At 40.0% G+C, this 11,928-nt stretch overlaps 1 pseudogene across 1 annotated transcript in view; it reads left to right on the plus strand.

The window, feature by feature from the left end:
* Positions 1-9,368, plus strand: part of LOC147745346 (uncharacterized) — an 86,248-nt pseudogene extending 76,880 nt beyond the window's left edge. The window contains exons 2-3 of the transcript XR_015307487.1: positions 5,608-5,661; positions 6,183-9,368. The product of XR_015307487.1 is annotated as an uncharacterized LOC147745346 (transcript). The remainder of the gene's footprint in view (positions 1-5,607; positions 5,662-6,182) is intronic.
* The last annotated feature ends 2,560 nt before the right edge of the window (positions 9,369-11,928 follow it).

Here is an 11,928-nt window from a genome sequence, read left to right on the forward strand (position 1 = left end):
GTCAGCTTGAACTTGAATCGCTGCTGTTCAGAGAGCATGGTATGTGTAGCTCTAAGAGTGGTTGATTGATTTATGGCGGTTTGACTGAATTATTTATTTATTTATTTATTTTTTGTGTCCTCATTAGCCAAGAAGTCGATCCAACTATGCTCTTATCCTCTCAGACACAAGGACCGACCCCCCTGTGGCAACTCGGAGCCCAAAGCTGAGCTCCAGGTACCCCGAGAGTCGGCCTCCACGTCGCCAACAGAGCTTGGACGGACTTACTCCCTTCGGACCAGTTCGGCCAGTTGTCCTGTAACTGTACGATACCACCCTTTAGGACAGAGAGATTTTTAGGCCTAATCATCAGACCCGGGAAAAAAAAAAAAAACCCGGGTTATCTAACTATCCCTCCTCCAATCGATCAAAAGGTCCCAAAATTTAAGTGATCGAGGGCTGCAAGTTCTCGATAAATCCAGCTTTGATGTTGCATAAAGTGAAGACAGCCACTCTGCATGTGTTGGGGGATTTATGTTAACCCAATTTTTACAAATTTCTCTTCTTGCCAATAAGATGGCATAAAACAAAAAATCTCTCTCTAGTCCCTTAATATTGTGGTTTAATCCGAAGATAATTAAAGACCATGAGCACGGGATAGTGATACCAAGAATAGATTCGAGTGTTGTTCTGACTTCATCCCAAAAAGTGGCAATGTTCGGACACTCCCAAAACATATGAAGGTCCGAGGCTGCTGGTAAAGAGCATTTACAGCAGCACTTCCCTGTTTGAAATTTCGACAGCCTTTTAGGAGAATAATACGCTCTGTGGAGTGTGAAGAAATGGTTGCGCCTCAACCATGCTGGCTTGATGATTTTGTAAAGGAGGGTGAAAGATTCCTCCCAAATAACCTCTCTATCTGGTTCTCCCTCTGCGCCCCATAATTTTTCCGGGAGGTTGGAATCTCGCTCTCCATCCTCTATAATATGCCAATAGAAGAGTGCAACTTCCTTTTTTCCCGCAGGTCTTTCAACTAGGATATTTTCTAAAGGACTCTCCTCTCCCATCATTCCTTTTTTCTTAATTTGAGTCCGAATCCAGCTTCCTATTTGTAGATATACTATCCAGGAGAGTGGTGATGTTACTTTTAGCTTGAAGATATCCCAGTCCATCTTTGATCTTTCCGTCAACATATCTCCCTACTTTGTGATCCCTGCATCTAGCAGGACTTTTTTAACTGTATTGACCTCTTGTGATGCTAGTCCAGGTAGATCCCAAATTGGTGCAAGCTCAGATAAGTATCCTATCCCGGCCTTAGATTTTATTTGAGACCACTCTTTCAAGCTACTCAGTAGTGTCTTTAACCTAATTTTTTTGAAAAACGTCTGGTTGGCCGAACTTGAAGAGAAAGCCATTCACTGGGAGGTCCGAACCCAATAGCATTGCCTTGTACATAAGCCCATTTGCATTTTCCCAGGGGAGCTTAAGTAGCATCCTAGAATGGGTCAAATGAAATGCCCAAGCATAGTATTCCAGGTCTGGCAATGCAAGCCCTCCTTTTTCTCTTCTCCTTCTCAATTTTTTCCAAGCTACTCTGCTGTATTTATAACCCCAAATGAAAGAATTAATATTTTGCTGACATTTTGCAAGCTGTTTGGTGTCAAAAACTAGCGGAATGGAATTAAAGATAAAAGTACATTTCGGGAGAATACTCATTTTTATCAAGCTAGTTCTCCCATAGATGTTAAGTGGGAGGAAGGACCAGGCTTTCATCAAAATTTGGGATTCTCGGGAAATACGAGCTAAGTTGTTTTGCACCAAGTGCTCTGGGTCTTTAGTTATTGTAATTCCCAGGTACCTCATTGATGATTTTACCGGGAGTTGAAGATTTTGAATATTCCAAACCATAATTTCGGTTTTTCCTGCGTTAATTTCATAACCCGAGAATTTCCCAAAAATCTCTGCCTTCTTTATAATTACGGGGAATGCCAATGTAGGATCAGTTGTATAAATGAGTATGTCATCGGCGTAGAGGCCGATCTTCTTTTCCCAGCCCGAGAAAATAAAATGTGGAATATTGGTGTCCTCTCTAATGGATTGTGCGAACGGTTCAACATATAGATTAAAGAGGAGAGGGGATAGGGGGCAGCCCTGCCTTGTTCCTCGGGTGATTTTAAAAGGAGTGGTTCGTGTGCCATTTATTAATAGGGATGCTCTAGGGTTGTTATATAATAAGCCTATGGTCCTACAAAATTTGGGTCCCAGATGGAATTTATTCATTATTAAATTTAGGTATTCCCAATTTACCCTATCGAACGCTTTAGTGGCGTCGAGGGTCATGATGGCGAGGGGTAGACCGAAAGTTGAGGCAATATCCGTGGCACCCACCAGATCGTAGGTTAGATCAGCCAATTGCCGGCCTCTAATAAACCCCTTTTGATCAGAGTGGATTATCGACCCAATCTCGCTTCCCAATCTCGCAGCCAAAATTGAGGTGAAAATCTTGTAATCATTATTGAGAAGCGAGATTGGGCGATAAGATCCGCATTCGGCTGGGTCTTTGCCTGCTTTTAATATTAAGGCTATATTTGCCTCCCCCCAGGAGCTTGGAGGTGCTAGCCCTCTAGCCATTATATCATTAAAAAGATTCGTAAGGACTGGGGTAAGCGTAGAATTAAGCATCCTATATAATTCTCCGGGGAGACCATCTGGTCCCGCGGCTTTGCCCTGTGATAGTTGCTTAATGGTATTAGAGACTTCTAATTCCGTTATATCCTTTTCTATATATTCCGTTTGGTTGCCCTCCAATTCCGGGAGAGTTATATTATTCAGCCATTCATTCCTTTCATCTGCATTAACGTTCAGTTCCTCCGTGTATATATTCTGGAAGAACTCACTGAAGGCTTCCCCTATGGCCGAGTCTGTTGACCTGCTATTAGCTTCTCCAGCAACCCTCACTTCTTTAATAAAATTTCTGGATTGCTCAGCTTTAATTTTCCAGGCCAACAATTTTCCTGCAGATTCACCATATTCGAAGTGAGCAAGTTTGCTTTGCTGCCATCTTTTATTTATCCTCTCCTGTAGTAGTATGTCTAGCTTGGTTTTTAATTCTGTTTTTTCCTTTTGATTGTCTGAAGGGAACTGATCTAATGATTCTAAGTGACTCAACTCTTGCTCAATATGTCGTATTCCCTCTTCATATTTCTTTCTCCTGTATGAGGCCCTTCCTGTAATGCAGCCCCTAATGAAGGCCTTCCAAGCCTCCCATACTATGACCAGAGAAGTAGAGCCTAAATTTTGCTCTAAAAAGGAGACTGTTTCATGCGTCAAATAGTCTTTCTCCTCTTCCTCCAGTAAAATTGTTCTGTCGAACGACCAAGAATGGTGAGTAGAGTTCTGGTCCACTTTTACAGAGAAAAAAATAGCAGAATGATCTGACAAGTGTAGAGGGAGGTAAGTTATATGTTTGACCCAATCCTTAATGGAACGACTAAATAGAGCATAGTCAATTCGTGATTTGTGTCTGTATTTATAATTATAGTAAGAAACACCCATAGCATTGCCAGACCTTTGCCTCCATAAATCTATTAGGCCAAGATTCGACATACATCTGAGTAGTGTGTCCCTCATATTACTATGAGCAACCGCTCTGGAAGTAGGGGATTTATCTAACTTCGGGTCTAGGACGAGGTTGAAATCTCCCACCCATACTATAGGATCTGAGCAGGTAATCAAATGGTTCTGCAGGATGTTTAAATAAGAAGGATCGTCCTGATTAGGTCCATAATAGCTTATAATAGTGATATCCTTCGAATGTAGTTGAGCCTTAACTATCAACCATCTACTACTCGCATCTATTTCCCAACTCGTAATCTGGGCCCTTGCTGCTTTTTTAAAGATAATAGCTGTGCCTCGAATACTGGTATTGTGGTCCTTAGTTATAAATTTATCAACCCATTTGAGCGTTAAATATTAATGGTAGACATATCCTGGAATGTAAATGGTATGCGTGTTAGGGCTAGAAGAAATAGAATCTTACAATACCTAAGGGATTCACCCACGCAGATCATTGCGATTCAGGAAACACACTTGAATAAACAGGAAATCACAGATATACTTAAAAAGCTCAAATGGGTTGACTGAATTATGTACAAGAACTTTAACATGCTGTTTGACCACCAGATTGTTTGAATTGTCATGTTTCATAGGCTCTAAATGGAAAGATATAGTTATGAAGAAGTGGCTCTGCTGTTAGGGTCTGCTAGCTGAGCCTGTAGGTGTGCTATATGTTCACTCACACCTTGTTCAACCTGTAAATGCGCTGCATACTCACCCAGACTTTTTCCAGCCTGTGCATCCACTGTCTGTTCACTCAGACCTTGTTCATCATCCTGAAGGTGCTCAGGCTGTTCTTTCATACCTTGTTTAGCCTGTCGGTGGCCTGTATGTTCATTCAGACCTTTTCCCGCCTGTGGGTGAACTATATATCCACCCAGACCTTGTTCAACAAGGCTTCATGGTGTGCTCGTTGTAGCACAAGGTTTTGATTTAGAGGAAGATGTGTGTTGTGCGTTTCATCATATGTACCAGTAGAATAAAAAGGTTTTAAAAAAATCTATTTATTTATAGACCGAAGGTGCTTAACAATAGTTAGAGAACAAAGTTCCTTTTGCTTTGTAAGTTAAGAATGTTTGTTTGGTAGATGGAATGTAGTGTGAGTCATGTTTAATGCAAATAAGCTCTTGGTTGAAGGGTCTCTTTACTTGCTTTCAAGGTATTCCACGATGGACAAGGTGGTGTACCTGCCATCCCCGGGGGAACAAACAAAATAATTGTAAGGGAAGGTTTCCCATTACCGTCTGTTTCTTTTCTCTTATTTCTTCTCTGTGTCGCTCTCTCTCTCTTTCTCTCTTTCCCTCTCTCTCTATTTTTTGTATCTCTTCAGCTTCCGGAATTTAACTACATCTACAGATTATTCCCTAGCTATATAGCTTTTATTCATAAAAGAAAATGTGACTTTTATTTAGTCCTCTTTGATTGTTTACAAGCTGCTTTGAGTGTGCTTTCTTACAAAAGTTTATATTCTCCACGGTCAAGCTAATCAACTCCAGTTGAATAAATTATGGAAAGCTTTCTTCTTCCTTCCTTTTACTCCAGGGCTCTTATGAATACTAAGAGTTCTCTGGCAAAGTGTGTCGCCATGCAGGGTGTTGTAGTAGTGTCCAGGCCTCCCAATGTTCCTGCAGACCTCCCCCTTCAATGTTTGCATTCCCACTAATGTGTACAACCAGCCGCGTACTTTGGCATCCACCAGATGGAGACACATTTGCATTATTATGTGAATGTGGTGCGGCCTAGTGCAGGTACGGTCTCTTCCTGGGTTGGGATGCACTGGTCCTCGAGGAGTTGCCTCCTGTGTTGCCCAGCTGTTCCTTGCTCTCTGCATCTGACTTCCACGTTTCCTATTCATCATGTCCTCTAATCCTGCCCTTATCTGTCTTATTTGCCATTAATGGGCTGTGCTGGGTCCCTGTGGTGAAGTGGAAGATAGTCTTTTTTTCTCTATCCTTTGTTGTTTTGTCTTATCCTGTCCTTTTTGATCTCCTTTGTTTTCTTCCCCTTTTTCAGGTGTTGCAGTGCTCGGGTCCTGTTGAAGGAGTGTGATAAGTTTCTGGCCACCAAGTAAGTCCTTATCTATCCCACAATTTGAAATGGTGAATTCCTCTAAGCTAGTTGGACTCAGTCTCACTGTATGGTGGCATTTAAAGCAGTAATTCCTTTATTCAATCAAATGTCCCTTACTAAATTACGGGATAAGGAATAGATGAATACTGTACGTGGGTAGGGGAGTAAATTGCATCTGATAATTGATAAAAGAGTATTACAAATATCTCACTATGATGCCAGCCATTGCCACAAAAAGTATAAATTAATGGTGTTGGCTGCTGAGAATCTCATTCACAATATATGTGTTACTTTTGTTTCTTTCTTAAATATTCACTTCTTTTGCACTCACAATCTCGACTTCCAGTGTTCCCAAGCTCCCGAGCTACACAGTATCCAAGTGCTGTTTCACCACTATCAGAAATTCAACTCAAACAGATTATCTATCTTGTTTCTGTAAATGTTTCTTTCAGCAAAGTATAAGGTCATACATACTTTTTCTTCATGTTTATTTACAATATCTAACTCTATTTCTACAGGTCATTGAAACACGAACAGAAAAAAGAAGGTTTAAATGCATTGAAACACAACAAAAAGGATTAATTCAAGGAAAGTTAAAACATTCGGGAGCTCTAGGGGAGAAACACATTCGAAGTGCTAGGAATGGTGAGGAACTTGGAGCGGAAGAAACTGCTTAATGTGAAAGTTGTCAAAATCTGTAAAGGAAAATGACCATAAATGTTTACCAAGAATCTGTTACTGAAATTGAGTTGCCTCTGAAATATAATTGAAAGACAAGTGCAAATTGAAAGTCTACATCTACTAATTGTAAGAATATTTTCACGTAATGTAAACATTTTAAGATTGGTAGAACAAAAAACATTGGCAACAATTAATACCCATGCAGTGCACTTGAGAATAATCACTGTTGTAAATTCTGTCTAATGGTTTATGAGAAAAGCCTTGGAGACCCAAACCGCTACCCACCAGATCAGTAGATGTACATGTGATGTGACAGAACTGTCAAGAAGACTAATTACATCAGTTTAACAGGGCAAGCTGTTGTCTACATCACCTGTGATTCAGAGGAGAGAAAACATTGTTTAAAATAAATGTTCTCTCTCAGATGTCATTACCGTAAACACGCTGTATTATCATTTCCCATATAGAAAGATTTTCCCCACCAACTCTGTCTGTTGGGTGGATCTGAGTGGTTTTAAAGTGTCCTGGACCTCCAAATTGATCATGTATCTGTCTTAGCCGTTGAGCGAAAAAGCATATACTGGCATAGTAATCTTAAAAGGGACCAATGCTTTGCTATTGATAATTCATAAACCACCCTGTAATACCTATTCACCTGTCATTACTTGTATAAGCAAATATACTTAACAGGCAAACACTAAATACCAAAGACCTTATCAGTGTTTTTAAAAATCCTAAATCAAATTTGATAAACTGGAGTCAAAAATCACCCCGGCATAACTTAGAGAAAATGAATCCAAAGGAGACATCTTACTAATTACTGGGGGGTCCTGAGTGAAAGTTATAAGACAAGTTAGATAGGCTGCCTTTATAAGTAGGAAATTGATGTCCAGATAAAAGCTATAATTATTTCGATTCAAATGTTAATAAGAGCCTCTTCAGTTTATTTTAGAAGTTAATGCTGAGTGTAATATAAACAAGTACAAACTCTGGAATCAGATTCAGTCTTAAGATGGCATGTATCCAGGAACAAACACAACACGGAGTTGCATACATTTCGAATAAGAACAATGAATGTGAGAACAGATTTAGTTATCAATCCCACCTCACTAAATACAAGAGAACTCACACTGGACAAAAACCTTATCAGTGTCCCGAGTGCCAGAAAGGTTTCAATGGCAAATCCTATCTCATTAAACATGTGAGAATCCACACTGGAGAAAAACCATATCAGTGCTCCGAGTGTCAAAAAAGATTCAGTGTTCGGGGCAGTCTCATTCAACACATGATGATCCACACTGGACAACACCCTCATCAGTGCCCTGAATGCCATAAAGGTTTCCGTCACCAATCCTCTCTCATTCGACATGTGAGAATCCACACTGGTGAAAAACCATATCAGTGCTCCGAGTGCCTAGAAAGCTTCAGTTTTCACGGCAGTCTCACTCGACACAAGAGAATCCACACTGGAGAAAAACCATATGAGTGCTCGGAGTGCCAGAAAAGTTTCAGATGTTATGGCAGTCTCACTCGCCACACGAGAATCCACACTTGTCAAACACCTTATCAGTGTTCTGAATGCCAGAAAAGCTTTGGTCAGAAAGACCATCTCATTCGACATGAGAGCACTCACACTGGGCAGAAACCTTATCAGTGCTCTAATTGTTGGAAAAGCTTCTGTCAGAAATATGACCTTACTCGGCATGAAAGAACCCACACTGGGCATAAACCGTATTCGTGCTCTGAATGTCAAAAACGTTTCGGTACCAAAGGTGCTTTAACTAAACATGAGACAATCCATACTGGGTTCAAACCGTATCAGTGTTCTGAATGCCAGAAATGCTTCGGTGTGAAAGCATATCTCACTCATCATGAGAGAACTCACACTGGGGAAAAACTTATCAATGCAGTGAATGCCAGAAACAATTCTGTCAGAGATTCCACTTAATTCAACAACAGAGAATCCATACTGGGCTCAAACCCTATCAGTGCTCTGAATTCCAGAAAAGCTGTAGTTTAAAATAACTTTCACTAGACACAAGAGAATTCACACTGGGCAAAAGCATTAATAGTTCTCCGAAAGCTTTGAAAGCTTCAGTCTGAAAGCCAGTCTCGTTCAACATGAGAGAAAACACACCAGGTAAAAACCTCATCATTGTACTAAATACCAGAAAAACATCAGTCAGAGAGTCAGCTTGATTCAACATGAAAGAACCCTCAACCATAAAAAAGATATATCAGTGCAAAATCTTCAGTTGTAAATGTAATGACTCTACATGAGACAGACAATGTGCGAGAATAAAAGGTGCTCACTGTCAACCCTGGGGAGGAGGTGTCACCATTGCAAAACCATCACATGAAGCAGCCACAAAGACGTCAATCCATTAATACTCTTACTAACCGCCTAATAAGAAAAGCACACACTGAGTGATGAACATGCTTTATTTGTGGTCTATATGAAGTCATTTGCTTGCCAAGTCTGCCATATTCCATGAGGCTATCAATAATGGCGAAAAAGTGCTGCTTTCCCGGTCTGGGCTGGAAGTAGGACTGTCACTGGCAACTGGAGTGGTTGTGGAGCTAAACTAACTATAATAGCCTCTTAAGCGCTGCTGACGGCCAACGGTCGTCACAAGCGCTACCTCCGCAGTGCTGCGCACGACCATTGGACGTCCATTCAGCACTAGTTCCAATGGACAGCGCAGCACTCGGGAGGGATATTTGCAAAGCAGCTAAGGTGTTAAATACAAAATTTAAAAATATGATTTTTTTGAAAAGCACCTAAAGTCAAATATTTGTATTTATGTACTATGATATGCTCTCAAACCTCCAACACGTTAAGTACAGAATTCATTGAAATTGAAATTTTTAAGAACATGTTAGTCACAATTATTTTTAAGTTAAAGGTTATTAACATATCTTACCATAAAATAATGATTGTAAACATATATGCTGTTTTAAAATTCTATTGAATTGATATGTATCTTTAAAAGTGTGAAATAGCAACATAAACGAATATAATATAATTTCCTTGCCTCCATTATTTTCTGTGAGAGGATATGGCAGTATGAGTGGTTGGCCATGTGTGTTGCTGGACTTATTACTGCTCCTTTTTGGTGGTAGTAACTTGGTTCACTGACACAATATTGATGTAATAAATATCAATGTAAAAAATATTAAGTAAAAAATATAGACAAAAATATCGACTCCTATACTTGAACAGGTAAGTACAACAATATTGACTAAAAAATATCGATGCAAAAAATATAGATGTATAAAATATGTAAATGTCCAGTATTTGTAAAGTATGAACAATTACCCGAAGGTGTAAAGGTGCTAGGGGACAGTCGGGAAGATTAAGCGAGCTATTGGTCATAGTCACATGGTGCTGGGCTGATATGCTGCCGGCACCGGGAATCGAACCGTGAGCCACTGCGTCCCAAAGTCAGTCGCCCCGGCCGCTGATCCACACCTCTTCCACAAATATCAACTTTTTTACTTTGATATACATATAAAATAATATATATTAAATATATTGAATATTACATTTAATTTTAACAAAATAAAATACATGTAATATACATTTGAATACAATATAACAAATATACGTAATAAAAAACTATAAACACACAAACATATTTATTTATACATATATATATACTTTAAAACAATAATTAATCTATTATTTTTACATTTTTAAAAGCTTAAAATTATAAATATATATATATCAATGATTTAAAACATGAAAAAACTATAGTGAATTAGAGCATTAAACTTAAAAAATATTTAAACTTACATTTCACAATATTCTCAGTGCAACAGTAGAGAAAGTGTTGAATAGTGGAGGGGTAAAAATAACTATTCCCACTCCAGTGAGGGCAACATTAGGGTAAGTGTTGGATAGCGCAGTAATTCAATTTACTATTCCAACTCCAGTGAGTGCAACAGTAGGGAAAGTGTTGGATAGCGGAGGGGTGAAAATTACTATTCCAAGTCCTCAGAGTGCCACAGTAAGGAATGTGTTGGATAGCGGAGGGGTAAAAATTACTATTTCCACTCGAGTGAGAGCAACAGTAGGGAATGTGTTGGAAAGCAGAGGGGCAAACATTACTAATTCCCACTCCAAAGAGTGCAATAGTAGGGAATGTGTTTGATCGCGGAGGGAATAAAAATTAATATTCCCACTCCACTGAGCACAACAGTAGGATAAGTGTTGGGTAACGGAGAAGTAAAATGTACTATCCCACTCCAGTGAGTGCAACAGTAGGGAAAGTGCTGGTTAGCGGAGGGGTAAAAATGACTATTCCCATTCCAATGAGTGCAACAGTAGAGTAAGTTTTACATAGCTGAGCAATTAAATTTACTATTCAAACTCCAGTGAGTGCAACAGTAGGGAAAGTGTTGGATAGCGGAAGGGTTAAAATTACTATTCCCATTCCAGTGAGAGCAACAGGAGGGAAAGTGTTGGATAGCGGAGGAGTAAAAATTACTATTCCCACTCCAGTGAGTACAACAGTAGGGAAAGTGATGGATAGCAGGGGGGTAAAAGTTACTATTCCCACTCCAGTGAGCGCCTCAGTAGGATAAGTGTTGGATAGTGGAGTAATTACATTTACTATTCAAACTCCAGTGAGTGCAACAGTAGGTAAAGTGTTGGGCAGTGGAGGGGCAAAAATTACTATTCCCTCTCCAAAGAGTGCAACAGGTGCAACAGTAGGGAAAGTGTTGGATAGAGGAGGGGTTACATTACTATTCCCACTCCACTGAGTGCAACAGTAGGATAAGTGTTGGATAGTGGAGGGGTAACTTTTTGTTATATAAATCTTTTTTATTTAATAATCGTTGACATACAAGCAATTCCAGAATCTACTCAATATCAACCAAGGCATGACAATTTTAGACAATAATCATTCACATTATACAAAATAGGGACATTTCAGGGAGGGAGTAGATCATCCAATTCAATACTCGGTGGGGGGGGGGGGGAGGGGTGCAAATATTTCCATGATATGAGTTCCATTGTGTAAAATGCAGGACCACTTTCTAGGACAATCTCGGGCAGTATATACTGTCTTTTCCCTGAACTTAGACCAGTCCATACTCTTATCCCATGCCCCCAGTGTGGGGGAGGTCGCCGCTCCCCAGGCTTAAGTGATGTTTCTTTTGGCTAGCATGAACCCCAGAGTGGCCCACTGTGTTTGATGGGTGTTCAAGTCAGTTGGTTCCGATATGTTTAGTAGACATCTACGTGCTTCAGTGTGAATAGCAATAGCGAGGACTTCCCTCATGACTTCATGTATCTCCCTCCAGTATGTTTGAATGTGCGTGCATTGCCATATGATGTTCATAAAGGTACCTATCTGCCCACACCTTCTGCGACTGTCTCCTGTTTCAACTCTTCCCATCTGTACTAGTCGGAGGCCGGTCATGGATTTTAAGTGTAAAGTGTAAATTATGTGTAGGATTTTAAGCAGTACCAGTCTTAATCATGCAGGAATGCCACATATTTCTGCCTCAGTACAGTGAGAGAGGGTCTTCCATATTATGGGGATCATTAGGATGTGGGGAAACGGGACCGCCCGC

The sequence above is a fragment of the Lissotriton vulgaris genome, chromosome 1_1, assembly GCF_964263255.1.
Source record: "Lissotriton vulgaris chromosome 1_1, aLisVul1.2, whole genome shotgun sequence".
In the NCBI taxonomy this organism is placed as follows: Eukaryota; Metazoa; Chordata; class Amphibia; order Caudata; family Salamandridae; genus Lissotriton; species Lissotriton vulgaris.